Source organism: Oryctolagus cuniculus, chromosome 18, assembly GCF_964237555.1.
Source record: "Oryctolagus cuniculus chromosome 18, mOryCun1.1, whole genome shotgun sequence".
Taxonomy (NCBI): Eukaryota; Metazoa; Chordata; class Mammalia; order Lagomorpha; family Leporidae; genus Oryctolagus; species Oryctolagus cuniculus.
Window position 1 is genome coordinate 11,967,849 of NC_091449.1, and position 16,661 is coordinate 11,984,509.

The 16,661-nt window shown below is 54.7% G+C and overlaps 1 non-coding gene across 3 annotated transcripts; it reads left to right on the forward strand.

Annotated features, from left to right (window-relative positions):
• Positions 1-1,329: 1,329 nt before the first annotated feature.
• On the forward strand, positions 1,330-15,131 carry LOC103345920 (uncharacterized). Of its 3 annotated transcripts, XR_007916512.2 has the most exons (6): positions 1,330-1,413; positions 6,630-9,876; positions 10,409-10,487; positions 12,556-12,675; positions 13,533-13,622; positions 14,754-15,131. It is a non-coding gene; the product is annotated as an uncharacterized protein (transcript). The 3 variants fall into 3 exon arrangements; XR_011383922.1 differs by lacking the exon at positions 1,330-1,413 and having other exon boundaries at positions 1,838-9,876; XR_011383923.1 differs by lacking the exons at positions 1,330-1,413; positions 6,630-9,876 and adding an exon at positions 9,933-10,263 and having other exon boundaries at positions 14,754-15,127.
• Positions 15,132-16,661: the final 1,530 nt, after the last annotated feature.

A 16,661-nucleotide genomic window follows, 5' to 3' on the forward strand; every position in this document is an offset into this window, starting at 1 on the left:
CTGACCTCGGCGGGGCTGACGAATTCCAAGTCTGTCTGGCTTGTTTTGCCCCGCCCAGCTCTAAGAGGCACACATGGGCCTTGTTCTGACACAGCAGGGTCAGCCACCCCCGGCCACCCCATGTCAGAGTCCCAGTGCCAGTCCTGCCACTCCACTTCCTTCCAGCTTCCTGCCGCCGAGCCTGGGAGGCAGTGCATGATGGCCCAAACTCTTGAGTTCCTGCCCCCCAGCCCCGTGGGTGGCCAGCAGGGAGTTCCGGGATTGTGGCTTCAGCCTGGCCCAGCCCCCGTCATTGTGGTCGTTTGTAGAGTGAGTCCTCTCACTCTACCTCATAAACAAACTGGACATCCTTCATCAATGCCTACTGACATAAAGAAAGCAATTTACTAAGAAACAGAGACTATTTACAACTCCTTAATGCTTATTCAGGGGCCAGCATGGTGGTGTAGCAGGTAAGTCTGCTGCCTGCAGTGCCGGCATCCCATATGGGCGCCGGTTCTAGTCCCGGCTGCTCCACTTCCGATCCAGCTCTCTGCTGTGGCCTGGGAAAGCAGTAGAAGATGGCCAAGTCCTTGGGCCCTGCACCTGCGTGGGAGACCCGGAAGAAGCTCCAGGCTCCTGGACAGCAACAACCCAGGGCAGCGCCCAGGGCTGACCCCGAATGCACCCGAGCACTCGCGAGTCTCCGTCTAATCAGCATCACGCGCGCGAGCAGAATTTAAAAAGTAATTTCCAAGGTAAGGTCTTAGTAGATGACCCGACCTCACGGCGACCCGCTCACGAGCGCCCACGCACGACCCGTCGCCCCCGGCCTCCGACGCGGGCTGCGGCCTGTCTCCGCCTCCACCGTGCGGGGCGTGAGCATTAGGGGGAGCCACGCTTGGACCCCGGATTGCGGAGCCCCTGGGCTGCCGGCCGCCGGGCCTCAGGAGCACAGCACCGGACGGCTTTGGCCACGGAGAGTCCTAACTTCCCGCCTCGGAGCGAGCAGCTGTCCGTGAGGCGCGGCGGCGGCAGGCCCCGCCCCCCCGAGGGGCAGCTGTCCGTCAGGCGCGGCGGCGGCAGGCCCCGCCCCCCCGAGGGGCAGCTGTCCGTCAGGCGTGGCGGCGGCAGGCCCCGCCCCCCCCGAGGGGCAGTTGTCCGTCAGGCGCGGCGGCGGCAGGCCCCGCCCCCCCGAGGGGCAGCTGTCCGTCAGGCGCGGCGGCGGCAGGCCCCGCCCCCCCGAGGGGCAGCTGTCCGTCAGGCGCGGCGGCGGCAGGCCCCGCCCCTTCCGCGCTCAGGCCCGCCCCCGCGGGTATTTAAGGCGGCGCCCGGGGCGGGGCGCGCCTCAGGAGCGCGGCGTTGGCATCTGTCGGGCCGGGCGGCGTGCGCCGGCCTGGACTCGAGTCCGACGCCGGGAGGACGCTCGCCTGGGTAAGGGGATCCGCCCGTCTGCCGCCTCTGCCAGCTCCCGCCGTGTGGCCAGGGCGCGCCCCCTCCCACCCACACGCAGCCTCGTCCCTGGGGGGCCGCCGGGCCGCCCCTCGTGGCCGCCCTGGAGGAGACGGGGCTGCCCCCCGACCCCGCCGAGGGCCGCTCCCGGCCCCCGGCCCAGCCCTGGTGCGCCGACGTGTGCTCGCTCGGGCTCTTCTCCGAGGCCGCGGCGGCGTCCACCGTCTACCACGTGTTCCTCCTGCCCTCGTCGCCCGGCCTGGCCGCCGCCCCTGCGCGGGGCCCCTGCCCCTCGCCCCCGCCGCTCGGGCCGGCCCCCGCCGCAGCCCGCTACTCCCCGGCCGCCCGCCCGGCTCGGGGCCCCCCTGGCTCCCCGGGGACACCCCGGGGCGCCTTCCCCTCCCGCCCGCCCCGCAGGGCGTCTCCCCTGTCCCCCAGCTACTCCCCACCCGTCCCCAGATTTCCGCAGGTGCAGGCAACACCTCGATACCCACGAACTCCACCAGGGGCCCGCGTCTCCCCTCCCCCGCCCTTCAGGCGCGCCCCCGTGAGGCCCCGCTACGCCCCGGCCACCCCTGGGTACCTGGGGGAGTCCACTCACCTGACCCCGAGGACACCTGAGAACTCGGGGACCTTCCCGTGTTTCACCCCCCCGTCCCGCGTCTCCCCTCCCCCGCCCTTCAGGCGCGCTCCCGCGAGACCCCGCTACGCCCCGGCCACCCCTGGGTACCTGGGGGAGTCAGCTCACCTGACCCCGAGGACACCTGAGAACTCGGGGACCTTCCCGTGTTTCACCCCCCCATCCCGCGTCTCCCCTCCCCCGCCCCTCAGGCGCGCTCCCGCGAGGCCCCGCTATGCCCCGGCCACCCCTGGGTACCTGGGGGAGTCCACTCACCTGACCCCGAGGACACCTGAGAACCCGGGGACCTTCCCGTGTTTCACCCCCCCATCCCGCGTCTCCCCTCCCCCGCCCTCCAGGCGCGCTCCCGTGAGGCCCCGCTACGCCCCGGCCACCCCTGAGTATCTGGGGGAGTCAGCTCACCTGACCCTTGAGAACTCGGGGACCTTCCAGTATTTTACACCCCCGTCACGCGTCTCCCCTCCCCCACCCTTCAGGCGCGCTCCCGTGAGGCCCCGCTACGCCCCGGCTACCCCTGGGTACCTGGGGGAGTCCGCTCACCTGACTCCGAGGACACCTGAGAACCCGCGGACCTTCCCGTGTTTCACCCCCCCATCCCGCATCTCCCCTCCCCCGCCCCTCAGGCGCGCTCCCGTGAGGCCCCGCTACGCCCCGGCCACCCCTGAGTATCTGGGGGAGTCCGCTCACCTGACCCCGAGGACACCTGAGAACTCGGGGACCTTCCGGTATTTCACTCCCACGTCCCGCGTCCCTTCTCCCCCACCCTTAAGGCGCGCTCACTTGAGACGCCGCTATGCCCCGACCACCCCCAGTGGTGGCCAGCAGACACAGTCTACACCGAGTGACTCCCGGCCCTCCTCGTGTACTGGCGGCGTCTCCCCCACTTCTCCAGCCACCCCCAGATCTCTGCGGGAGTCTGCTCAGCAGACACAGGGAAGGCCTTGTAACTTAGAGGGCCCCCCAGGTGCCTCCCCCAGGTCTTCTCCTGCTCCATCCGGAAGCATCAGGACCACTCCTCTGTCTCCCGGCTGCTGCTCAGTCATCCCCAGACTTCGGCGGAAGTTAGCCAGACACACTCGGGCAGCGTGTGGAGACTCACAAACTCCAGCACGGGCCTCTCCTGTGCCCCTCATTTCCACTCCCCCAGGCCCCAGGGATTCTCCTGTGTCTCTCAGCTGCTCCCCAGCCACCCCCAGATCGAGTCGGGAGCCTGACCAAGAGACCCAGGCAACAGCTAGTGGTGACTCACAGGTCTCATATGTTACCGCTGGGTCTCCTTCCTCTCCCGCAGCCCTCGGGGATGCGTCTGTGTCACCTAGTCACTCTCCAGACACCCCCAGGTCTCAGCGAGACTCAGCCCAGCAGACACAGGGAACACCCAGTAGCTCACAGTCTTCACCGGGCGCCTCCAGCGAGTCCTCTGTCTCATTTTATGTGACATTCAACAACTGTCCCATGTCACCCAGTCACTCTCCATCCTCCCCCAGGTTTCAAGAGTCAGCCTGCTATACCCCTGAAAGTCCTGGTAACTCACAGGAGTCTCCACACTCCCCTGTGTCACCAGTCTCCTCACCCTTGGCCCACGGGGACTTTGCTGAGTCACCTAGCTACTCCACCTTCCCTAGATCGCCGGGGGAGACTAGCCGCCTGACACAGGAAACACCTATGTGCCGCTACACCTCACTGAGCCCCTTTCCCATGTCTGATCTCTTGCCCAGAGTCCTCAGGGACTCTCGGGACTCTCCCAGACCACCCGGCTACTCTCACACCACCCGTCGGTTTGTGCCGGAGTCAGCCCATCACCCCGGGGAAGCTCCCCATGACTCTCAGACCACCCCTGATGGTTCCCCTCTGCCTGTCACCTGCATAGTAACAGCTCCCGCATGTGCCCTCGTGGCCATACCCTCATCTTCTGCCTCACTGGGACAACCTCAGGGCGGCCAAGCTACTGCGCCCCATGACCCTGTGTCTTGTTCCTCTCTTCATGTCTGTGACCAGAGTCACAGACTCGCCTGCAGAAGAGACCCTCTTAGCTTTCATCCTCACCCTCATGCCTGCCCTTCTAGTTGCTACTGTCACTCAGTGGCTCGCAGAAGAAGCACCTGCAATGGCCAGTGTCATCACCCTGGCCGTTGTCCCCCTCAGTGGGGCAGGGTCATGTCCCTGCCTGCCAATGCCAGGATGCACCTGGCTGCCTTCATGCCTACAGACCACACCAGCAGTGACAGGGCAGGCATGACCCGCCCTGCCTGGTGGTGACACTGTTGGTGTGAGCACCCAGTGAAAGATCTCTGGCTTATAAATAAGGCCATTTCCTGTTCTTTATATTTCTGCCATCCACACTGGTTCTGTCTTTCTGCCTTGGTATAGAATTTTTTCCTACTCTCTGCTCCCAACTTAGTGCAGCTGCAGTTCATCGCTGATGCCCTCCATGCAATTAATCGATGCATTTGAAGGGCACGATTCAGTGGCGCTCAGTGTATTCCCACCATTGTGCAACCATAGCCACAGTCAATTTTTGAGTTTTTTTATACCCCCAAAAGAAACCCTGTGTGCATTAGCAGTTGCTACTTACTCTATCTTTAACTACCACCTCTACCCTCAGTCCTAGGTCACAAGGAATCTACTCTCCATTTCTATAGATTGCCTGTTCTTACCAATGGAGTTTATAAATGGAATTCTGAGTTGTGAATTTTTGGGACTGACCCTCTCTCACTTAGCATAGTGTTTTCAAGTTATCCTCATTGGTGTATGGACCACAGCTTCATTCGTTTTTCTGGCAGAATGACATCACATTTTATGAATATGCCACTTGTTATTACCCATTTAGCTACTGGCAGACACTAGGTTGCTTCTGCTTTTTGGCTGCTGTGGGTATTCATGTCCAAGATTTCATGTGGGCGCATATTTTTCTCCTGGTACTTACTGGGGAGTGGAATTGCAAGTCACATGGAAACCCTGCATTTACCTTTTTAAGGAATTTGCAGACTGTTTCACAGAAGGACTGCAGCAACTGGTGTTTCCATCAGCCTGTATGAAGGTTGCAGCTTCTCCATTTCCTAGCCAAGCCGCAATACTATCTTTTTTTTTTGTCGTTGTTATATCCATTCTAGTGAGTTTGAAGTGGTATCAATATTTTTCACTTGTAGTTCCTGATTCTAATGACGCTGAACATCATTTCATGTGCTTGGTGTTCATTTATTTAACTTTGGAAAATGTTTATTCAAATTCATAGCATAATTTAAAAATTGGGTTGTCTTTATTATTGAATTGTAAGAATTTTATATATATATATTCTAAATACAAATTGTATGTCAGATACATGATTTGCAAGTATTTTCTCCCATCCTGTAGTTGTCATGTCACTTTTTTGTTGGTATTGTTTTAAACACATTCTAAGTTTTGATAATATATAATTTGTTTCTTGTTTCTTGGTGTCATATCTTAAAGAGGCTTTAACTCAAGGTTATTAAGATTTATTCCCATATTTTCTTCTAAGATTTTTATCTTTTTAAGTTTTACATTGATTCACAGTTCATTTTGAATTAATTTGGTGTGTGGTTTGAGCGAGGTATCCAATGTTATTCTTTTACATAAAGGTATCCAGTTCTCCCAGTATGATTTGCTAACAAGATAGTCCCTTCTTCCATTTAATTGTCTCAGCACACTCTGAAAATCAATTGAATATAAATGTAAGGACTTAATTTTGAACTCTCAGGTTTATCCCATTAATCTGTGGCTTTTAATCTCGGTACCACATGGTCATGTCTATTGTTTCTTTGACTGCTAGGGTACTTCAAAAATTCATGGAGAGTGGAATTAAACCATATTTATTTTGGTGCAAAATGGAAATCCATGCTTAGTTTCTTCATAGCTGCATTTCCAGGAGCCTTTTGAAGACCTCTCATTTGTTTAAATACAGGAAGTCTGTGCCATCCAGTTCCATTCTTGTTTTGCAAGATTGTTTCAGTTATTTGAGGTCCATTGGATTTCCATATGAACTTTAGGATTAGTTTGTCAATTTCTGCAAAATTGCCAGGTAGGATTTTGATCGGAATGTGTAGATTGCTTGGGGAATTATTACCATCTTAGCAAATTAAGTGTTCTTTTTCATGAACATGGTATGTCTTTCCATTTATTTATGTCATGTATAATTTCACCAATATTTTATAGTTTTCATAGTATACACAGTACATTTTTTTGGTCAAATTTATTTCTAAGTATTTTTTTATTTTTTATTTTATTGTAAACCAGATTGTTCTCTTTTAAAATTTTAATTTAAACATAATAATTATAAATATTTATGGCATATAGTATGATAATTTGATACATGTATACACTGTGCAGTGGTCTCTGTCAAATCAAGGTAATTAGAATTTCCATCTCCTCAAATGTTTATCACTTCCTTGTGTTTAGGAATCTTATTAGAACTTTCTTAATTTCAGTGTTCAGTGTTACTGTATATAAATATGATTTATTTTTGTGTATTATCTTATACCTGGAAACTTTGCGGGACTTGATTTTTAGTTCACATTGTTGTTATAATGGGTTCTTTAAGGTTGTCTCTATGCAGAATATTCGAGACTCACAGCCTTCCCCAGGTTCCTCTCCTGCATCCCCCGGATTCTCTCCAGTGTCTCAGCTACTCTCCAGTCATCCCCTGGTGTCTTTGGGAATCAGCCAGGCAGACACAGAAAACACTTGGTAACTCATTCTTCATGGTTTTCGCCCCCAGGCTCCTCTCAGTGTTTGTGGCACCCAGTTACTCTCCACCTTCCCTGGGGTTTCTTCAAGATTCAGCCCACTATACCCACAAAACCGCTCATTAGCCAGAGGTTAGGGTTAGGGCTGTTGTCAGAGTTCCTACGTGTATTTCCAATTTTCTTCTTTTTCAAGGGAGGGGAGGTGTACCAGGTGACCCCAAGCTGAACACAGGAACATGACTCACACCCACCTCCATCTGGACTCTGGGCTGATCCCAAAGGAGACCTCACACCACAGAGGCCTTTGGGAAATGTAGTCTGAGCCCCTGGGTCTACACTTCTGCTTCTGGCGAGCACAACTCAGTGGTGGTTTCTTAGGAGATGGTGAGGCGCATTGGAGGACCTTAAGAACCAGAGTCATCTTTAGGTCTTGGTGGGGAAGGGTGGCGTGTGGCAGTTGGAGCCAGGGGATTTCAACGTTCTGGGCCTGGCTGAGTTACGGATTCTGGAGGTTGAAGCATCCCAGGTTGATGGGGGCGGGCTTGGGCCCCTGCACCTCACACCTGCAGGCCTGGAGCTATCAGGTTGAGGCCTGCGGCTCCAGCTTTGAGACAGCCTGGCTGTCTTGGATCCATGATACCTTGAATTCTTTCGGGGTAGCCACCCACCCTCCACTATACTAATTCCAGCATTTTCTGTCCCCGAAGTCATTTCTGTAAGCAGCTGCAGAAGTTGATTTTCCTGTTCTCTGTGTATCCCTTTGAAAGGCATTAAGCCCTGTACAAGCTGTAAGATGTTTTGATGTAATGTCGTTGGCTGTGTTGCTGTAGTGTCTTGGGCACACACTGGGTGATGTCCACTCTTCTGTATTTTTTTGAAAGAGAGGAAGAGACAGATCTTCCATCTGCTGTTTCACTCTCCAAATGACCACAATGGCCAGGGCTGAGCCAGACCAAAGCCAGGAGCTTCTTCCGGGTCTCCCACGTGGCTGCAGGGGCCCAAGCACTTGGGCCATCTTCAGCTTTGCCAGATGCATTAGCAGGAAGTTGAGCAGCCGGGACTCAAACCGCTGCCCAGATAGGGTGCCCGTGTTGCAGGCACTGTTCGCTGCACCACAATGCTGGTCTTGATGTCCACACTTCCACGTCATACAGCACATGAGAATCACAGCTCTGAGCTCAAAGTCTGGGAGTGTGTCGTGCTTCCCATGGCTTCCTGGAAGCTGCAGCGAATGTATGCGGGTTTGCAGACAGGTGGCTTTGGGCAGCCGCAGTGGGGTGTGCCTTTCTCTCAGCTCTGTAATGAAGGAGCTCTCTTTGAAGTTGAAGGTATTTGTTGATGAATTGGACATAGTACATGAGAAAGAGAAAAACTAAGGATCACTCCAAAGTATTTAGCTTGTTCATTTGAAAGAAGAGAAGTTCCCCTGGAGGTAAATCTGGAGTTTGGTGTTGCGCTACCAAGTTTGAGATGCTTTTTAGACGTACAAGTGGAGGTGTCAAGTTGGCATTGAGTCATCAGTGTATAGATGCTCCTTGAAGCTGAGACTAGATGTGTTCACCCAGGGGTTGAATGACCACGAAAAAGAACTGCATGGACTGAATCTTGAGGCAGTCCTGACTTACGGAGAGCAGACATATGAGCGCCCCCTGTGCCAGTCCCATGCCCGGTGGAGGAAGTAAATGAGACAAGCCAGCTCAATTGTCATGCTGGTTCCGAGGTCTTAGCAAGGGAGGTGCTGTGGAAGGTGGTAACCAGCAACTTAAACCAACTGTTCCTGGATGCTGGAGTGAATAATTTAGTGAAGGGGTGGCAGGAGAGGTTTCATTTAGAAAATAAGTTCTTGAAATGAGTCCAGGGTCATAATTCAGCAGGTCCATGAACTTGAATGGGAAGAATATTTTTACAGGGTCTAAACTTTAAGTATTTCCTTTAATTATAATGTAGTCAACCAACCACGGTAATATTAGGAGTACTTGTGATTTGTTACCCATATGTATTGTAGACATTTTTATGCCATGTTGTTGTTGAGTGGTATTGCAGACTATTTATATTTTAGACTCTTATTTTTATATGTTTTAAAAGATTTATTTGAAAGGCAGAAATACAGAGAGAGAAGCTGGGGGAGAGAGGAGGAGGAAGAGGGAGAGAGAGTTATCGATCTTGAATTTGCTGGTTCATTCCCATTCCCTAGGTGGCTGTAATGGCTGGGACTGGGCCAGGCCAAAGTCAGGAGTCGGGAGCTTCTTCCAGGTCTCCCACCTGGGTGCAGGGGCCCAAGCACTTGGTTCATCTTCTGCTGCTTTCCCAGGTTCATTAGCAGGGTGCTGGATTGGAAGTGGAGCAGCTGGGATTCAAACCCATGCCCATATGGAATGCCAGCACTGCAGGTGGGGGCTTCACTGTCTAGGCCCCAGCACTGGCCCCTGTTTATATTACAGCAGCTAAATTCATACTTCATATATAAGTGTTGATACAGAAGCACACACTTGGTCCTTTAATTATTCTGAAGATTATATTTTAGTAATTAGCTTTCTGCAAAATCCTGCATGTTTCATTTTTATTTAAAGCATTTATTTTGGAGTAGGCATTTGTCCCAGTGGTTGAGATGCCACTTGGAAAGCCCATGTGCCATATTGGAACCCTTGGGTCTGAGAAGGGCCCTGTGTCTCCCTGAGACGTCAGCCACCAGGCCCTCTGCAGACACTTCTGGGGCCTTCCCCTGCCCTCTGCCTCACTCATGGCTCTCGGGCAGTGGCTGTCCATCACAGCTTCTCAGGAAGTGCCCCCAAAACCACTGAGCGATGGCATTCAGAGGATGTGAAACTTGCGGAGACTGGAGCTCTGGGGCTTGGAGGAAGGGCCTTGGACTTGAGCACTTGAGGTCCTTGGAACACACAAGTGATCGGGCTGCGAACAGTGAAGGTGGACGCAGGGCCTCTGCCCTCCCGTGTCCCTTGGAGTTTGCCCGAATCTGGAGGCTGTGGAAATGAAGAAGGCCTGCATCTTCTGCCTTGGAGCGTCGGGTGATCAGAATAAAGTGAAGCTGCTCCTGAGCTAGATGGGACGAGGAGGACTTTGACCTCAAGGCATGCCAGAGAGGTAAGAGTTAATGAGGGCCGGCGCTGCGGCTTACTAGGCTAATCCTCCGCCTTGCGGCGCCAGCACACCGGATTCTAGTCCCGGTCGGGGCACCGGATTCTGTCCCGGTTGCCCCTCTTCCAGGCCAGCTCTCTGCTGTGGCCCGGGAGTGCAGTGGAGGATGGCCCAAGTGCTTGGGCCCTGCACCCCATGGGAGACCAGGAGAAGCACCTGGCTCCTGCCTTCGGATCAGCGCGGTTCGCCGGCCGCGGTGGCCACTGGAGGGTGAACCAACGGCAAAGGAAGACCTTTCTCTCTCTCTCTCTCTCTCTCTCTCTCTCTCTCTCACTCACTGTCCACTCTGCCTGTCAAAAAAAAAAAAAAAGTTAATGAGGTGGAGAATCCAAGGTGAGTGTGGAGAGAGAAAAAGCTGGGTGGGTGAGGAGAAACCAGTGGGTAAAGGGGCATAGCTTCCCGCGGTCCAGGCAGGGGGTCTGAGCGAGCCAGGCCGGCACCACCACCTCCTCGTCATGGCTGTGTTCTCCTCTCCCAGCTCTCATTCTCAGGCCTCCGCCCCTTGCCAAGACAGGACAAGACCGGGTTTCAGGCGGATCAAGCTTTCTTGTCTCCCCGTAAGTACTGCCTCATGCTTCAGGGAGGAAACACGTCCTCCTCCTCGGGGAAAGGGAGAGGAGAAGGCGGTGTGTTCTGTGAGGACAGCACAGTTCTCTTCTCTTTATCCACGCAAGAGCTCGGAGACACAGAGGGTGTGGTCCGCTTTTAGAGAGGGTGAAGTGAGTGAGTGCGGATTTGAAGTCAGGTCAGGAGGGTTCTGTGTTCTGTCCGCCATTCCGCTTGCACACGCTGCCTGGCAATAATGCCATTCTGTGGGAGCTCGAGTGGGACCCTGAGCCCCGGCCATGGGACAGGGCCTCTCCACCTGAGGGACCCTCCTTCTCTCCCTGGGATGTTCTACTCCATGGGACAATGCACTTACTCATTTATAGATGTAATATTCTCCGTGTCCAAAGTACAGCATGAACAGTTCAGAGTTAACACATTGGAGGCCAAGTGTCATCTGCAGCACATTTTTAATATCCTTATTTTAAACAAAGGAGTACAAATAAAGACCTAAGCATTTTTGTTTAGAAAGGGAAACAAGAAAACCCAGTGGATGGCTGGCGCCGCGGCTCACTAGGCTAATCCTCCGCCTTGTGGCGCCGGCACACCGGGTTCTAGTCCCGGTTGGGGTGCCGGATTCTGTCCCGGTTGCCCCTCTTCCAGGCCAGCTCTCTGCTGTGGCCCGGGAGTGCAGTGGAGGATGGCCCAAGTGCTTGGGCCCTGCATCCCATGGGAGACCAGGATAAATACCTGGCTCCTGCCATCAGATCAGCGTGGTGTGCCAGCCGCGGCAGCCATTGGAGGGTGAACCAACGGCAAAGGAAGACCTTTCTCTCTGTCTATCTCTCTCACTGTCCACTCTGCCTGTCAAAAAAAAAAAAAAGAAAGAAAACCCAGTGGTTGATAATCACGTGAAAAGATGATCAGCCTCTATGATCAAAGCAATGGAGACTGAAACAAGGTTAAGTGGGATTCTCTCTCTAGCACAGGGACAAAGAGCTGGAAGACTAGGGTTTCCTGTTGGCCAGGGTGTGGGGAAATGCTCTGCATGCCTGGTCCAGTATTTCCTACTCCAAGAATTTATTCTTAGAACAAGTGTTCAAAGGGTAGTCGGGGGCCGGCGCCGTGGCTCACTAGGCTAATCCTCCACCTTGCGGCGCCAGCACACCGGGTTCTAGTCCCGGTCGGGGCACCGGATTCTGTCCCAGTTGCCCCTCTTCCAGGCCAGCTCTCTGCTGTGGCCAGGGAGTGCAGTGGAGGATGGCCCAAGTGCTTGGGCCCTGCACCCCATGGGAGACCAGGATAAGCACCTGGCTCCTGCCATCGGATCAGCGCGGTGCGCCGGCCTCAGCGGGCCAGCCGTGGCGGCCATTGGAGTGAACCAATGGCAAAGGAAGACCTTTCTCTCTGTCTCTCTCACTGTCCACTCTGCCTGTCAAAAAAAAAAAAAAAAAAAGAGTAGTTGGTGCAGCCTCATTTAGAATGGCTGCAGTGGCTAGCACTGGGCCAGGCGGAAGCCGGGAGCCAAGAGCTTCAAGCAGATCTCCCATGTGGCTGGCAGCGGTCCAAACACTTGGGCCATCTTCTGTTGCTTTCCCCAGGCCGTGAGCAGGGAGCTGGATCAGAAGTGAAGCAGCCAGGACCCAACCAGCACTCATTTGGGATGCTGGCATCACAGGTGGTGGATTTACCCACTGTGCCACAGCACTGGCCTCATCTTTATTTTATTTTATTTTATTTATATGAAAGGCAGCATGACAGAGGGAAAGAAAGAAAAAGAGTTCTTCCATCTGCTGGATCACTCCCCAAATAGCCCCAGTGCCGGTGCTGGGCCAGACCAAAGCCGGGAGCCTGGAACCCCATCTTTGTCTCCCACGTGGGTGCAGGGGCCCGAGCACTTGGGCCATCTCCTGCTGCTTTCTGGGTGCATTAGCAGGGAGCTGGATTGGAAGGGGAGTGGCTGGGACCAGAACTGGCCCATTACACCACAACGCTGGTCCTTGCTTGCCTGTCTAGTTTTCTTAATGATACAATTTATCTTTTGTGGAGTGGATTTCAGGCTGATGCTTTTCATTTTAGGAGCCACTGACCTTCCAGGACGTGGCTGTGGTCCTCACTGAGGCAGAGCTGGGGCTGCTGGACTTTGCCCAGAGGAGGCTGTGCCAGGCTGTGATGCCGGAGAACTGGAACCTGCTCTCCGTGAGTGAGGGAAACCTCTACAGGGAAGAGTACAGATCGGTGCCGCCTCACATGGGGCACCGGAATGTAAGGGAAAGAGGTGCAGACAGAGGCGGCAGGGCACAGATCTATAGCCAGACCGAATTTATTCAGAGAAAATAAGTCCTCAGAGGTGACCAAGTCCCCATGTGCACATTTGATAGTAAAATGGCACAGTCTTATCTGTGCAGCACCCCATGCCCCGGACGCCATCTTAGGCTCTAGCCATTGCTAGAAGCCAGGTGACCAGATGGCCAACCTCAGGTGTCAGCTTCACCCCCAGCCTAAAGGGGTTTGCTGCTCCTACTTCCCTGCCCGTCCCCCGGCAAAGGTTTAACAGAACCTGTTCCCAAACACCCGCCCTCTCTCACTGTCTTGCCCTCCACCCCTGGCCCATCGGGCTTCCCCCACCCAACAGTAAATCTTCCCGCTAACTCCAGTGTTTTGTGGCAGCCTTACAACATTGACAGAATGTGCGGCAGGAGACCCAAACCCCAGGGGCTGCTGGGCCTTTTTATATCTTATGTGGGCTAGGGGTGGGGTGAGTTCTTCCATACTGGTCTTTCAAATGGCCACCTAAGGGCGTGAGTCCCATTCAAGACCTAGTGACCTCCCAGAGACCCACCTCCTGTACCACCATAAGGGGGCAGGATTGTGAACTTTGAGGGCACTCTGAAATTCAGACTTGCATTGTTAGAAAGTGGCTGCGTTGGGCTGGTCCTGAGTGTTTGCCTCGTATGTCTTCAGACCTTACTGCTCCTGACTTTCAGAGGTATGACGGTCAGGGGATTGGGACTGCATTTCAGATGATTTTTTTTTGCATCTTCTCGCATTTTCAGGGCAACGCCCCTTCAAGCTTAGTAAGCTGCTGTGTTCGAAACAGGACAGTGAGCGGATGAGCAGGACGTGCCTCCGCAGCCTGGTTTCTGGTAAGTGCCTGCCTTCTCCACAGTGCCTCCATGCTTTTAGAGAGTGATACGCCAGAGGGAGTGAGGCGTCTCTGACCTTTCCTTGGGCAATGTAAGGCAAGCCAATAGTAGAGAGAATGTTCCAGAATATTTGGAGTCCTGCGGTGAATTTCCCACTTCAGTATCTTACAAGTGCTTAGTGATAAACAGATTATGCTTACTTGAGTCCTGAAAAGAAAAATGTTTAATAAAAAAGACCAGCAAACATGGGCAGATTTTTGAAGTCATCTGGAACTGTATGGTAAATAGGACAATTAGGTTGCAACCAGGCAAGCTGAATATATATATTTTAAAGATGTATTTATTTATTTGAAAGGCAGAGATAGAAAAACCACTGGTTCACTTCCCAGATGGCCGCCATTTCTGGGGCCGGGCCAAGCTGAAGCCAGGAGCCAGGAGTTCCATCCTGGTCTCCCGTACGTGTGGCAGGGACCCAAGCACTTGGGCCATCCTCCGCTGAACCATTAGGGAGCTGGATCAGATAATGGGGTGCCAGTTCTGATCCTGACTGCTCTACTTCTGACCCAGCTCCCTGCTAATGTGGGAAAGCAGTGGCAGGTGGACCAAGTACCTGGGCCCCTGACACATGCTGGAGACCCAGATGGAGTTCCTGGCTCTGACTTTAGCTGAGACTGCTGGCCATTGCAGCCATCTGGGGAGTGGACCGATGGATGGAGGTTCTCTGTTTCCCCTCCCCGCCTTTCCTTCACAATAAACCTGAAAAAGCAATGCCTGTGTCCTGTATCCGGGAGCCTGTGTTTGAGCCCTAGCTCCAGCCTCCTGCTGAGCAGACCCTGGGAGGCAGGGGCTGTCTCAAGTGGCTGTGGGAGGCCTGGCCGGGGTTTCTCTCCTCTGACTTCGACCTGGCCCAGCCCCGCTACTGCAGGCCTCTGGGCAGTGAACCAGCGGATGGGAGCCGCCTTTTTCTCTGTCTTCTGTCTCTGAAATAAGTCAACAAAAACCTGCCCCCCACCCACAAAACGTTCCTGATAGCTAAGATACAGGAAACTCATTTTTCCTCTAGGCTGTTATTATTTGTCCAACTGTAAAAGATGCCTCCTGAGCATCTCTGAATTGCCTTTAACCCCGTAGGAGACATGGATGCATAGGATATGAAGTGCCTTCATGACAGAATCAGGGCCGGCGCTGTAGCGTGGCGGGCAAAACCGCCGCTTGCAGTGCCGCCATCCCGTTTGGGCACTGGTTTGAGACCCGGCAGCTCAACTTCCGATGCAGCTCTCTGCTGTGGCCTGGGAAAGCAGTGGAGGATGGCCCAAGTCCTTCAGTCCCTGCACCCGTGTGGGAGACCTGGAAGAAGCTCCTGGCTCCTGGCTTCGGATTGGTGCAGCTCCAGCGGTTGCGGCCAACTGGGGAGTGAAGCAGTGGAACCAGTGGATGGAAGACCTCTCTCTCTCTCTCTCTCTCTCTCTCTGTAACTCTGCCTTTCAAATAAATATAAATATTAAAAAAAGAATCAAGGTTCCTTTCACACAGAGCCCTGAGAGATGGCTTTAGAAGTCCTGAGTGTGCAGATGGCCTCAGGGACAGTTCCAACCTTCCCGCTCGTCCACGAGTGCCCGTGAACAAGAAACCCCGGCAGTATCACGGGTCTGCCAGGGGCTGAGGCCTGGCACCTGTCTCGATGGAACCCCCTCCCCTAGAAGTCCCATGACAAATCCTTTAGGGATCTGGAACGGGGCCAGGGCTTCAGGCAGGGCACACACAGGCAGCCTTGTCCCAGAGTCCTGGAGGCAGAGGGCCTACTGCTGCGACCCCTGTGGGAAGGGGTCAGGTATGAATCAGTTCTTAGTCATCCAGGGGTGCCCGTGGGAAGAAAACGTACATGTGAGGCGTGTGGGCAGGCCCATTAGAGGGCGCACCTGGTGAGAGGCCCTGGGAATGCGGTGAGTGGTCAGGGCTTCAGGTCCGCCAGAGGCTACAGGTGGGCCAGGAGCCCACAGGTGCAGGGAGTGTGGCCGGGGCATCAGCGGGTCCTCTCGGGAGAGAAGCCCCCCGCTGTGGCCAGTGTGGAACGGGGTTCAGCTGCAGCTCCCACCGCGGTGGCCATCAGGACACACAGGCCTAAGAGGCCCTCCCGGTGCGACGGGTATGGGAGAGGTTTCGGTCACCGCTTGTTCCTGCAGTCCATCAGCACGCTCACGCCAGGCAGCGCCGCTACGGGTCCCACGGCTCCTCCCACACCGGACTGCACATGGCGGGACGCCCTGCAAATGCCGCTGCAGGAAGGACTTGAGCGCAGCGCTCCGCGTCCAGCAGGTGCACGCCGGCAGCGAGTGTGGGAAAGGCTTCTGGCGGGACTGCGCTTCGCGGTCACAGATGCTGCACCCTGAGCCTTCGTCAGCAAGTGCACTCGGACAGAAGCCCGAGGCCTGTGATGAGTGTGGCAGGGGATTCGGTTGCCACTCCAACCTTCGCACCCCCCCGAGGCTGCCCGCAGGAGGAAAACCCTACACGCGCCCGGAATGTGGAAAGGGCGTCTCACAGGGCTCCGGTCTCCTTAGTCAGGAGTCCACGGTGGCGGGACCCCACTCAGAGGGGCTGTGTGCGGGAAGGCCCACAGGCGAGGGCCCACCCTCAAGGTCAGCAGAGGGTCCACACTGGGGAGGAGCCCAGTAGGCGAGGGGCACGTGGCCAGGGCCTCAGTTGCAGCTCCTGGGAGCGCAGGCGGGCAGTTTGAGGAACTGGGTCAGCACCCAGTCACTAGGATGCGTCTGCAAGTCTCGCCCAGCAGGACGGTCCTCAAAGGAATGACCCCCTCGCTTGCGGTGGTGGCCCAGGCCGCTGGGGCCCTGCCACCCGTGTGGGAGACCTGGATTGAGTTCCCGGCTCTCGGTACTGGGAGGTGGGCTGCAGATGGGGGCTGAGACAAGTAAAACATAATACATTCATACATGAATACTTAACAGACGGGGGAGGGGCACAGGGTGTCAATCAAAACACACGAACAGTAAGCTCACTGAGGCGCTAAGACTGAATGTT